Source organism: Bos indicus x Bos taurus, chromosome 1 (genome assembly GCF_003369695.1).
Source record: "Bos indicus x Bos taurus breed Angus x Brahman F1 hybrid chromosome 1, Bos_hybrid_MaternalHap_v2.0, whole genome shotgun sequence".
Taxonomy (NCBI): domain Eukaryota; kingdom Metazoa; phylum Chordata; class Mammalia; order Artiodactyla; family Bovidae; genus Bos; species Bos indicus x Bos taurus.
Window position 1 is genome coordinate 51,245,309 of NC_040076.1, and position 14,226 is coordinate 51,259,534.

The window sequence follows — 14,226 nt, forward strand, 5'->3', positions numbered from 1 at the left end:
ATTGACATTTTAGAAAACAATGACTGGCAACAACACTGACCAATCTGAACATAACTTGGTTTTAGAGTGTCTTGGTCCGGGAGACCCCTGACTATGTAATCAACCCTTCAGTTGTGGTAAGATGCAGAAAGGGCCAAAGCAATAGGGATAGGGAAAAACTTGAGACAAGTTGCTAGATAAATCTGATCCAAAGTCATTTTATAACTTATAATTTAACAAATGATATGTCTATATGTTGTCCAATGCTGAATGTCAGTCCTTATCTACAAATTTGCTTCCAACATTCTCAACAGCAGATTTTTCTAATACTTTGGGTTTCAGAAATTGAACCTTCACAGTTCTATAGGATATGCTAAATCCTGAACCCTAGCATCACTCCTCATACCACCAGTATCAATAAAGCACAGAAAAACTATGTACTTACTCAAGGAGGAATGAATGTGGGCTGTGTGGGGGCACATACAATGGTAATGGTAGGTAAAATCTGAGCACCTAATAGTTCTGAGTGCTTAAATATGAATACTTCAGCTTTACCAGTCCTAGGGCACAGCTATTGTAACATTAATAGTAAAGCCTTATTTCCTGTATTTAACTTCCACCTTTACTTGCAGGTATTCCAACTCCCTATCAGATCATCTTTAGTACTCTCAGAGTTCCAAAAGAGTGTTTGTTAAAATGCCCATTATTGAGCCATGGAACACCAGCCATGCTCTTACTGTCCTTACTCTCCTACCTTTTTATTGTTCTCTATACATAAGATTCGGAAAAGGCAATGGCACCCCACTCCAGTACTCTGGCCTGGAGAATACCATGGATGGAGGAGCCTGGTAGGCTGCAGTCCATGGGGTCGCTAAGAGTCGGACACAACTGAGGGACTTCACTTTCACTTTTCACTTTCATGCATTAGAGAAGGAAATGGCAACCCACTCCAGTGTTCTTGCCTGGAGAATCCCAGGGACGGGGGAGCCTGGTGGGCTGCCGTCTATGGGGTCGCACAGAGTCGGACATGACTGACATGACATAGCAGCAGCAGCATACATAAGATTGCAGATGGTGACTGCAGCCATGAAATTAAAAGACGCTTACTCCTTGGAAACAAAGTTATGACCAACCTAGATAGCATATTGAAAAGTAGAGACATTACTTTGCCAACAAAGGTCCGTCTAGTCAAGGCTATGGTTTTTCCAGTGGTCATTTATGGATGTGAGAGTTGGACTGTGAAGAAGGCTGAGTGCCGAAGAATTGATGCTTTTGAACTATGGTGTTGGAGAAGACTCTTGAGAGTCCCTTGGACTGCAAGGAGATCCAATCAGTCCATTCTAAAGGAGATCAGCCCTGGGTGTTCTTTGGAAGGAATGATGCTAAAGCTGAAACTCCAGTACTTTGGCCCACCTCATGAGAAGAGTTGACTGATTGGAAAAGACTCTGATGCTGGGAGGGATTGGGGGCAGGAGGAAAAGGGAACAACAAAGGATGAGATGGCTGGATGGCATCACCAACTCAATGGACGTAAGTTTGAGTGAACTCCGGGAGTTGGTAATAGACAGGGAGGCCTGGCATGCTGTGATTCATGGGGTCACAAAGAGTCGGACACGACTGAGCGACTGAACTGAACTGAACTGATACATAAGATTTCTTGAATGTGTCGTGGATGCTGCTGCTGCTGTTTTGAGAACACTGCTTTTTAAATTGTGTGGTTTCCACTTCTGTTTGACCAGGACTTTAAGGTGCCAAATCCTTTCTGTGATAAAAAAGAAATGTTCCAGTCCTTCACCCTGTGCAGCATGCTGTCATCAAGGCTACAAGGTATCGTTACTTTTACCCTTCTCAAAAAGTCTGTCAACATCTGCTTTAACCACTATTTGATAATTATTGCTCCAAAACTCAAAGCAGTTCTGGAAGGCAAGGAACTAAATGGCCCAAACAGGATGTGACTCAGTGTAGACCATCAGTGTCCAACCCCATGCACTTCAGGACTTACCTCATCAAGGCCAGCTTGAGTCCTTTTCAGGGGTAGACAGGGCTAATGAAGAGATGGTTTTCTCTCTTCCTGTGAGATTATATTATTTGAGAAAGATCTAATTCTGCAGCTTCCAGGAGCCATTGACACCACATGGAGACAGGCTAAGAATAAAGCCAAGGAGAGACAACGTAGCATGATTGTTGTGCCCTGTAACAGAGTAACCATCAGCCATGCGTGGCTTTTTATACTTGAATTCATTAAAATTAAGTTAAAACATTCATTTCCTCAGTGGCTATTAGCCACATTTCAGGTGGCTGAAGCGTTCTTTAAATATCTGCATTCCATCCTTTAATAAATCTGCATCCTTAAATTCCATTTTGGTTTAAGCTAAACTAGTGAAAGCTTATTTAAGTTGTATTTCTGACCTTTGAAAAATTTATGAGCAGAAATTAACCCTCAGGCCTATTCTCCAGAGACAGTCAGGACCCATACAACAACCTTCTCACATTTTCCCAATTTCTTCTCATGACCTTTCCTGACAAGACTGAACCTCATCCTCTCCTTTGGAGAAAACATACACACACCATTAAGAGATCTAGGGGCAGAGGTTTGAAAGACAGTCTTTGTAAACAAAGAGAAACAAAGCCAGGCATTAGAGTAAATTTTATTTTATTGTGTTCAGTAAATGAAAACAAATTTTATTCAGTAAATACTGATGAAAACAGATTTTATTCAGTAAATACTGATAGATAGTAGCAGAAAGAGCTGTGTGACTGGGGGCTTTAAAGGCAAAATGAGGGTGGAGAAAAGGCAAGTAGGCAGGAATGCAAAATTACCAAACATGATTAGTGCCTCCAGCTGACTCTGCTACCTGACAGTTATTAAAGTTAGGATTCTATGCTGCCAAGTCTAGGAGACAGAAACCCTAGACTTACTGTTTATTACATTTCAAAGAAATAGTTTTCAGGTCCTTGAGAAAGATACATCCAAGTTATAGGAAATATATCTATATTTTAAAGGTTCAGAGAGAGGATTCACAATTGCAAGCCTTTCTTAGTAAATCCTCTAAAAAGAGACTTGGTGTTGGCTAGAGCAAACAGTCGGAGAAGGTGATGGCACCCCACTCCAATACTCTTGCCTAGAGAATCCCATGGATGGAGGAGTCTGGTGGGCTGCAGTCCATGGAGTCGCTAAAGAGTTGGACACGACTGAGCGACTTCACTTTCACTTTTCACTTTCATGCATTGGAGAAGGAAATGGCAACCCACTCCAGTGTTCTTGCCTGGAGAATCTCAGGGACGGAGGAGCCTGGTGGGCTGCCGTCTCTGGGGTCGCACAGAGTCGGACACGACTTAGCAGCAGCAGCAGCAGAACAAACAGTAAATTCTTCTAACATCCCTGAGTTTTCCAAATGAGAACTCCAAAGAGGACTGGTTGTCCCAGGGATACAAGGCCTAAGGCTTCTAGAAGCCACATTAAAGTTTGGACAAGTCTCTGAGGGAAGGGTTTTAAATGGAGTGTTCGAGGGTTCCTTGTAGTTCTCATCACCTAGATTTTTCCAGAATGCATAGCCAAACATAAATTATGTAATTTAACCCACAAAACAATCCTCTGTTGTGTATATCTTTATCCTCATTTTACAGATAAGGGAATCAAAGTTCAGAGGACTTAAATCACTTTTCCAGGTTACATACTAAAAAGGTGAAAAGCATATTCAAACCCAAATTTCTCTGACTAAAGATGGTTTTTTCCTCATATCACCCACAACTTTGTCTCCCTACTGATCTCCCTAAGTTTTCATACATGTTGCAGTAACAGTTTTCACAGAAGTGCCCCTGCCTTTAAATGACAAAGACTATAAGATGTGACTAGGGAAGAGAAAAACTCACAAAATGCCAGAAACTTGTGATTAACAGGCAGCAGGTGTACAAACAGAAAGTGTGTGACTCACATCCATTGTATTTTGTCAAATGGTGTGTTCCCAAAGTTGCTGAAGGGGGGAATTTGATTATCTCTGCTTCCCCAGAAGACTGATAAATTGAATTCAGGCTGCTATTGTTCCAGACACAGGCTGACTCTTCCATAGGATTTTAATCAGCAGCAGCATTATGTAGCATATGGGAGCTATTTGGCTGAAAGGAGACCAACTGTCACTTGTACATCCTCCCAACATGAAAGGAAAATAATAATACGGAATAAAAAGACTTTCTTATCTATGGAACAGCTTCCCTCTAAGAAACTCTGCGGTTTACTGTACTACATCTTCACAACTCCCTATTCAGTGAGTCAGAGAACTCCTTGACTGTAATCCTGGATGCTCACCTTTTGATTCCACCATGTTCATCTCTTCATAACTCTTTCTCTAGCCCATATATAAATCCTATCACCTCTTACCTTTAAATCTCTTCTGTTTTCTATTGATTAACCTTTACCCATTCCTCCTCATCTACATGATCCTGACCTTCATTCCTCTTTCTTACTACTAATTTATTCCTTTACTACTTTTATCTTGTAAAAAGCCTAAATGGTAAAATCAGGGTTCATATGTGATCAGGACTATAGCTCGATTATAATATCCTGTTATACTACAATGATAGTCAAATGTAGAGGTCACTTTAGTTATTCACTCTCTTAGTTACCAAAACTTTTATTGAATGTGTTTGTTTCAAGATTCAAAGGTAAGTAACACATGATTGATCCTTTCCTTCATGCATGGAAGACAAACATAAACAGCCAATGATAACACATGTACATTGAAAACAAACAAGGTTAGCAGTGTGGTCTCTGCAGTTGCTGGTCCCTAAAGCTTTCAAGTCTGGTTCCAGGGACAGGCTTAGAAACCAAATACCAGGTTTCTTTTTATCCTCTTCTCCCCTCTTTTGACCTTCTGACATGCCTCAATCCCTACTAACCCAGAAAGGTTATAAAATATATTATCAGGGATTGTTACACATATCTGAGAATGGCATTGGCCAAAGTCACCTGTTAATTCAGAATTTTATGTTAAATAACCTAGGAGTAAACAAAGCTCTTGCATATATGTTTTCCTATAGCAGAAAATGTGAAGAATGAACAACTGATGCTATTTAGGAAGCAAAACAAGATTTTGAAATAAAGTGTCAAGACCCTCTTGACATCCTGTATTTATCCAAGATGTGAATTCTAAAGTGGTGATCTAGTAAATGTCATTTTCTAGTCCTCAGATAAGAGACAGACTTTTTCAGATGGTAGAGAGAAGGATGGTTGAAAGAGAAATGGCCACAAATGACACACTCCGGTGCTGGACCACGTCACAAGATGTGATTTCCTTCTTCTGTCCGTAGGCCGAGTTACCCAACAAAAACTCAACTTCTAGGAATGATGGGAGGTGCTTTCTTTACCAAGGTCCTGCCATCAAAGCGCTCAAGCTATGAAGAAGACCGCTTAAAGTAATGGGTGCTGGCAAAATAAAGCTTACATTGATTTTGTGCAACAGTGGGAATTCATTAAAAGAATTTTCTTTTAGAAACAATAAGAAAAATAAACAAAAGCGCTTTCATTAGCATCAAACCCTAGGAACAATCAGGCAACAGAATAATTCTGGGTGTCTCAGATAAGGCCAGAAAATGATTCTAATCACTTGGGATTCTGACAGGAGTGATAATGTTGTTGAGGTTCTATGCTGAGTGTAAAAATTTAGTAGAAAATGGGCTCAAGGTAAGACTATAATATAACCCATAAGCTTTTTAGAAGTATATTGAAGAAATAACCTTTTCTTTGCTTCCTCTTTGTACCTAGGACAAAATAGATGCAAGTACCCTATCAAGATAATTCTTTTTTTCAAACAAAAAGACAATTACATTCAAAAGCCATATGCAAGAAACTAATGAAAAAACTGCACAAAAGGTCCCAAATCCAAATAATAATCCCCCAGCAAATTAATGAATCTTGACTTGTACCAATAATACTGTTACTGCAAAACTGAAACATATTAGGATAACTGGCTAACTGCTTCAACAAATACCGCCCCCCTCAAAAAAAAAAACAATGGAATTCTCTTTCTTGCTTACAGGAGTGGGATTTAGGGACAAGGAGCTTTGCACCATGAAATTATTCAAAGACCCTACTCTTTTTAATCTATTGGTTCCTTCATTCTCTATCATTTCAAAGTTATCTGCTATTTTCCTGACACTGTCAGATGATGGAAGAGAGAAAGCATGAAGCCAGTGGCGTAGGAGGTCTTGTGGTCCAGGCATGGAGATGGGAACATCACCTCTGCCCACACTCTGCTGGCCAGAGCTCAGTATTTGAATTTAAGTTAGAAAGGCTGATAAGTTTCACTTTGACAAATAAATAATAGGCATTGTCAGTTTTTAAGGGGAAAAAATGACAAAGATGAGAGTGGAGAATTATACTGACCATACTAAATAGAAGAGCCAAGAGAGAGAATGAACTAGAGACAGAGAAACCTATTAAGAAGCTATTGCAAAAAAAAGCTATTGCAATACTGTGGGCAGGGAAAGATGTGGCCCAGACCAAGACAGTAGAGAGAGAATGAAAGGAAAATAATCAATATGGGGACTGATTTGCTGAGTGAGCAGAAAAAAACAAGAGGAGTCTTTGGGTTTATACGTTCTTTTTTTTTTTTTTTTTTTTTAGAATTGCTCCTGGGAATGCTTGTTTATTCTGCATACAAATATCACTCAATGTAATAACTAACAATGTAATGTTTGATTAATATACCATATTGACATGAATAAAGAACAAATATTACATTATTTCTTTGACAAAAAGAATGCTTAATAAAGTAGAAGTTGAAAGAAATTTTTATATCCTGAAAAAGATCATGCATTGGATAATTAGGTAGAAAAAAAAAAAGATATCTATTTGGAATGGAGGAATTAACATCATCCTTAGGAATTAAAAAAAAAAAAAAGAAAACACAACTATCAGCCAATAAATCAGGTCAGCAGGATACAAGATTAATATACTGAAATTAACTACTTCTGTGCCCAAGCAATAAACAGTACATGGGGTCACAAAGAGTTGGACACAACTGAGCGACTGAACTGAAAATACCTGAAACAACCTGAAAATAAAATTAAGAAAATAAGTCCATGTGTAACAGTATCAAAAAGAACAAAACACTTAGGGATATATTTAAGAAAAAGTGACGTTTGACTTGTGCACTGAAAACTACAAAGCATTATTGAAACAAAGAAAACTAAGTAAATTAAAAGATGGCATGTGTTCATTTATTGGCAGACCTAATGCTGTTAAGATGGCAATACTCATTGAGTTGATCTACAGGTTTGACATCAGTTCAGTTCAGTTCAGTTCAGTCACTCAGTTGTGTCCAACTCTTTGCGACCCCATGAATCACAGCACGCCAGGCCTCCCTGTCCTTCACCAACTCCCAGAGTTCACCCAAACCCATGTCCATCGAGTCAGTGATGCCATCCAGCCATCTCATCCTCTGTCGTCCCCTTCTCCTCCTGCCCCCAAGCCCTCCCAGCATCAGAGTCTTTTCCAATCAGTCAACTCTTCTCATGAGGTGGCCAAAGTACTGGAGTTTCAGCTTTAGCATCAGTCCTTCTAAAGAACACCCAGGGCTGATCTCCTTTAGAATGGACTGGTTGGATCTCCTTGCAGTCCAAGGGACTCTCAAGAGTCTTCTCCAACACCACAGTTCAAAAGCATCACTTCTTCGGCACTCAGCTTTCTTGACAGTCCAACTCTGACACCCATACATGACCACTGGGAAAACCATAACCTTGACTAGATGGACCTTTGTTGGCAAAGTCACGTCTCTGCTTTTGAATATGCTATCTAAGTTGGTCATAACTTTCCTTCCAAGGAGTAAGCGTCTTTTAATTTCATGGCTGCAATCATCATCTGCAGTGATTTTGGAGCCAAAAAAAATAAATAAATAAAGTCTGACACTGTTTCTGCTGATTCCCCATCTATTTCCCATGAAGTGATGGGACCAGATGCCATGATCTTAGTTTTCTGAATGTTGAGCTTTAAACCAACTTTTTCACTCTCCATAATCCCTATCAAATGCCATTTTTTTTCTTGCAGAAATTAACAATCTGATTCTAAAATTAATATGGAAATTATGAAGAATTTAGAATAGTCTAAAGCATCTTGAAAAAGAACAGCTAAGTAGGCAAACTCACACTTCTGGATTTCAAAATGTACTACACAAGCTACAAACAGTCATGATTTCATAGTACTAGCATACAGTAAATATTAGACTAACGGAATATAATTAAAAATCCAGAAATAAACCCACATAGATGGCACAGTGGTAAAGAATCTGCCTGCCAAGCAGGAGACATGAGTTCGATCCCTGAGTCGGGGAGATCCATTGGAATGGCAATCCATTCCAGTGTTCTTGCTAAGAAAATTCCGTGGACAGAGGATCCTGGCAGGCTGCAGTTCATGGGATTCACAAAGAGTCGAATATGACTGAGCACACGCACTAGGCTAGGCTATTTATGATTAATTGGTTTTCAACAATAGTGCTAAGACAATGTCAATGAATGGTGCTGGGAAAATGGATATCTACAGGCAAAAGAATAAATTTTGACCCCCACCACCAACTATATGCAAAATTAAGTTAAAAATGCATCAAATACTGAAATATACCACCTGCATTTATAAAATTCTTAAGAGAGCTGAATCTTCATGATCTTGCATTAGGGAACGGTTCCTACATATAATACTTAAATAACAAGAACGAGTTAACTTAATAACATTTTTTTTTAAGACGAAATTTTGTGTGCATTAAAGTCACTATTAAGAAACTAAAAAGGCCATGCATGCATAAAATGGAAGATATGTGATTTGCAAATTGTATATCTGATTACAGTCTAGTAATATATATACAGTATATATATACAGTAAGATATATGCAGAACTATTGAAATTCTACCAAAATAATCATAAACATTTAAAAAGTGAGCAAATTATTTTGAATGCATGTTTCCAAATTAGGGAAAATGTTAATTAGAAAAATGTGATGTCACTTCCATTCACTAGAATGACAAAACAAAAATCACAGACAATAATAACTGTTAATGAGAATGTGAAAAAATTAGAACCCTCATACATAGTTTGTGGGAATGTAAAATGGTGCATTAGAAAACAGTTAACAGTTCTCCAAAAGTGAATCACTGAGCTTTCATGTGGCCCAGTAATATCACTTGTAGGTATATACTCAGAGGAGTTGAAAACATATGTCCACACAAAAACTTTTATATGAGTGTTCATAGCACCAAAGCAGAAACAACCTAACTGTATTTATGAATGACTAAAGAAGCATGGTACATCCCACAATGGACTTTGTTGTTGTTCAGTAGTTAAGTCATGTCTGAATTTCTGCAACCCCATGAACTGCAGAACACCAAGCTTCCTTGCCCTTCACCATCTACCTGAGTTTGCTCAAACTCCTGTCCACTGAATCAATCGTGTCATCCAACCATCTCATCCCCTTTTCTTTCTGCCTTAATCTTTCCCAGAATCAGGGTCTTTTCCAATGAGTTGGCTCTTGGCATCTGGTGGCCAAAGTATTGGAGATTCAGCTTCAACATTAGTCTTTCCAATGAATATTCAGGGTTGATTTTCCTTAGGAATGACTGGTTTGATCTCCTTGCAGTCCAGAGGACTCTCAAGAGTCTTCCCCAGCCTCACAGTTCAAAAGCATCAATTCTTTGGCATTAAGCTTTCTTTATGGTCAAACTCTCACATCCATACATGACTACTGGAAAAACCATAGCTTTGACTCTACAGAACCTTTGTCAGCAAAGTGGTGTCTCTGCTTTCTAATAAACTGTCTAGATTATTAGTTGTCTAGGTTTAATAAGCTGTCTAGCTATCAGGAGCAAGTGTCTTTTAATTTCATGGTTTCAGTCACCATCCATAGTGATTTTCAGCCCAAGAAAATAAAGCTTGTCACTGTTTCCATTTTTTCACCATCTATTTGCCATGAAGTGATGGGACTGGATGCCATGATCTTAGTTTTTGGAATGTTGAGTTTTAAGCCAGCTTTTTCACTCTACTCTTTCACCCCCATTAAAAAGCTCTTTAGTTCCTCTTCACTTTCTATCATTAGAGTGATATCATCTGCATATCTGAGACTTCTGATGTTTCTCCCAGCAATCTTGATTCCAGCTTGTGATTCATCCAGCCTGGCATTTTGCATGATGTAATCTGTATATTAATTAAATAAGCAGGGTGATAATATACAGCATGTCATATTCCTTTTCCAATATCGAACCAGTCAGTTCTTCCATGACTGATCCTAACTGTTACTTCTTGAGTAGCATACAAATTTCTCAGGAGATGATAAGGTGGTCTAGTACTCCCCTCTCATTAAGGATTTCCCATAGTTTGCTGTGATCCACACAATCAAAGGATTTAGCATAGTCAATGAGCAGATGTTTTTCTGGAACTCCCTTGCTTTCTCCATGATCCAACAAACGTTGGCAATTTAATCTCTGGTTCCTCTGCTTTTTTGAAATCCGTCTTGTACATCTGTAAGCTCTTAGTTCACATACTGCTGAAGTCTAGCTCAAAGAATTTTGAGCATAACCATACTAGCATGTGAAATGAGCCCAATTGTATAGTAGCTTGAGCATTGTTTGGAATTTCCCTTCTTTGAGGTTGCAGCGAAAGCTGACCTTTATCCAGTCCTGTGACCACAGCTTAGTTTTCCAAACTTGCTGACATACTGAGTGCAGCACTTTAACAATTTCATCTTTAAGAGTTTAAGTGGCTCAGCTGGAATTCTGTCTCCTCCACTGGCTTTGTTCATAGCCAGTGTGTTTGTAGAGCTTCCTAAGGCCCCCTTGACTTTACTCTCCAGGATGTCCAGCTGACGAGTGACCACAACATCCTGGTTATCTGGCTAATTAATACCTTTCTTGTATGGTTCTGTGTATTCTTGCCACCTCTTCTTAATCTGCTCTGGTTCTGTTAGGTCCTTACATTTCTGTTATCGTGCCTATCCTTGCATGAAACATTCTCTTGATATCTCCAGTTTTCTTGAAGAGATCTCTAGTCTTTCCCATTCTATTGTTTTCCTCTATTTCCTTTCATTGTTCATTCAAGAATCTCTTATCTCTCCTTGCTATTCTCTGGAACTCTGCATTCAGTTGGGATTACCTTTCCCTTTCTCCTTTGCCTTTCATTTCTCTTCTTTCCTTAGCTATTTGTAAGGCCTCCCATGGCAACCACTTTGCCTTCCTGCATTTCTTTTTCTTTGGGATGATTTTGGTCACTGTCTCTTGTACAAGGTTATGAATCCCCATCCATACCTGTTTGGGCACTCTGTCTACCCTACCTAATCACTTGAATCTATTCATCACCACTACTCTATTATCATAAGGAATTTGATTTAGGTCACGCCTGAATGGCCTAGTGGTTTTCCCTACTTTCTTCAGTTTAAATCTAGATTTTGCAATACGGAGCTCATGATCTGAGCCACAGTCAGTTCCCGGTCTTGTTTTTGCTGACTGTATAGAGCCTCTCCAGAGTCCTATTGGCTGCATAGAACATAATCAATCTAATTTTGGTATTGATCATATAGTGATGTCCATGTGTAGAGTTGACTATTGGGTTGTTGAAAAAAGGAATTTGCTATGACCTGTGTATTCTCTTGACAAAATTCTGTTAGCTTTTGCCCTGTTTCATTTTGTATTCTAAGGCAAAACTTGCCTGTTATTCTGGGTATCTCTTGATTTCCTAGTTTTGCATTCCAATCCCTTATGATGAAAAGGACATCTTTTTCTGTGTGTGTTAATTCTAGAAAGTCTTGAAGGTCTTCATAGAACCCGTCACCTTCAGCTTCTTTGGCATTGGTGGTTGGAGCATAAACTTGGATTACTGTGATGTTGAATGGTTTGCCTTGGAAATGAACTGAGATCATCCTGTTGTTTTTGAGCTTGTATACAAGTGCTGCATTTTAGACACTTTGCTTTGACTGTGAGGGCTACTCCATTTCTTCTAAGGGATTCTTGCCCACAGTACTGGATGTAATTATGTATACTTCCCTTTTATTCTCAAATATGCCCCCATTTGGTTGATAAATTAGTTTGTATCACAAGACTTAAGAGCATAGTATCTTATATTAATAAGCACATGCTGGTATTTTTAGCCTCTGTCATGGAAAGTAATTCTGGCAAGGAATAAGGTAATAGCTTTGGTGTGGGCAACTGATAATATCTGCCACTAATTAAGTACTACATAATTTCTAATTTTGAAATTAGACATTGTATAAATTAAATAATTCGTGCTAAAATTCTCTGTGATTATCTGGTTGTCTGCGAATGTGAATTTAAGAAGAATCCTCAGTGAGCCAAGCCAATTTTATTATCAGGGAAAAATCCAATTTTGTCTTTTTTTTTTTTAATTTTTTTTTAAATTTTATTTTATTTTTAAACTTTACAATATTGTATTAGTTTTGCCAAATATCGAAATGAATCCGCCACAGGTATACCTGTGTTCCCCATCCTGAACCCTCCTCCCTCCTCCCTCCCCATACCCTCCCTCTGGGTCGTCCCAGTGCACCAGTCCCAAGCATCCAGTATCGTGCATCGAACCTGGACTGGCGACTCGTTTCATACATAATATTATACATGTTTCAATGCCATTCTCCCAAATCTCCCCACCCTCTCCCTCTCCCACAGAGTTCCATAAGACTGATCTATACATCAGTGTCTCTTTTGCAGTCTCGTACACAGGATTATTGTTACCATCTTTCTAAATTCCATATATATGCGTTAGTATACTGTATTGGTGTTTTTCTTTCTGGCTTACTTCACTCTGTATAATAGGTTCCAGTTTCATCCATCTCATTAGAACTGATTCAAATGTATTCTTTTTAATGGCTGAGTAATACTCCATTGTGTATATGTACCACTGCTTTCTTATCCACTCATCTGCTGATGGGCATCTAGGTTGCTTCCATGTCCTGGCTATTATAAACAGTGCTGCAATGAACATTGGGGTACACATGTCTCTTTCCCTTCTGGTTTCCTCAGTGTGTATGCCCAGCAGTGGGATTGCTGGATCATAAGGCAGTTCTGTTTCCAGTTGTTTAAGGAATCTTCACACTGTTCTCCATAGTGGCTGTACTAGTTTGCATTCCCACCAACAGTGTAAGAGAGTTCCCTTTTCTCCACACCCTCTCCAGCATTTATTGCTTGTAGACTTTTGGATCACAGCCATTCTGACTGGTGTGAAATGGTATCTCATAGTGGTTTTGATTTGCATTTCTCTGATAATGAGGGATGTTGAGCATCTTTTCATGTGTTTGTTAGCCATCTGTATGTCTTCTTTGGAGAAACGTCTATTTAGTTCTTTGGCCCATTTTTTGATTGGGTCATTTATTTTTCTGGAGTTGAGCTGTAGGAGTTGCTTGTATATTTTTGAGATTAGTTGTTCGTCAGTTGCCTCATTTGCTATTATTTTCTCCCATTCTGAAGGCTGCCTTTTCACCTTGCTAATAGTTTCCTTTGTTGTGCAGAAGCTTTTAAATTTAATTAGGTCCCATTTGTTTATTTTTGCTTTTATCCCCAATATTCTGGGAGGTGGGTCATAGAGGATCCTGCTGTGATGTATGTCAGAGAGTGTTTTGCCTATGATCTCCTCTAGGAGTTTTATAGTTTCTGGTCTTACGTTGAGATCTTTAATCCATTTTGAGTTTATTTTTGCGTATGGTGTTAGAAAGTGTTCTAGTTTCATTCTTTTACAAATGGTTGACCAGTTTTCCCAGCACCACTTGTTAAAGAGATTGTCTTTAATCCATTGTATATTCTTGCTTCCTTTGTCAAAGATAAGGTGTCCATATGTGCGTGGACTTATCTCTGGGCTTTCTATTTTGTTCCATTGATCAATATTTCTGTCTTTGTGCCAGTACCATACTGTCTTGATAACTGTGGCTTTGTAGTAGAGCCTGAAGTCAGGTAGGTTGATTCCTCCAGTTCCATTCTTCTTTCTCAAGATAGCTTTGGCTATTCGAGGTTTTTTGTATTTCCATACAAATTGTGAAATTATTTGTTCTAGCTCTGTGAAGAATACCATTGGTAGCTTGATAGGGATTGCATTGAATCTATAAATTGCTTTGGGTAGTATACTCATTTTCACTATATTGATTCTTCCAATCCATGAACATGGTATATTTCTCCATCTATTAGTGTCCTCTTTGATTTCTTTCACCAGTGTTTTATAGTTTTCTATATATAGGTCTTTAGTTTCTTTAGGTAGATATATTCCTAGGT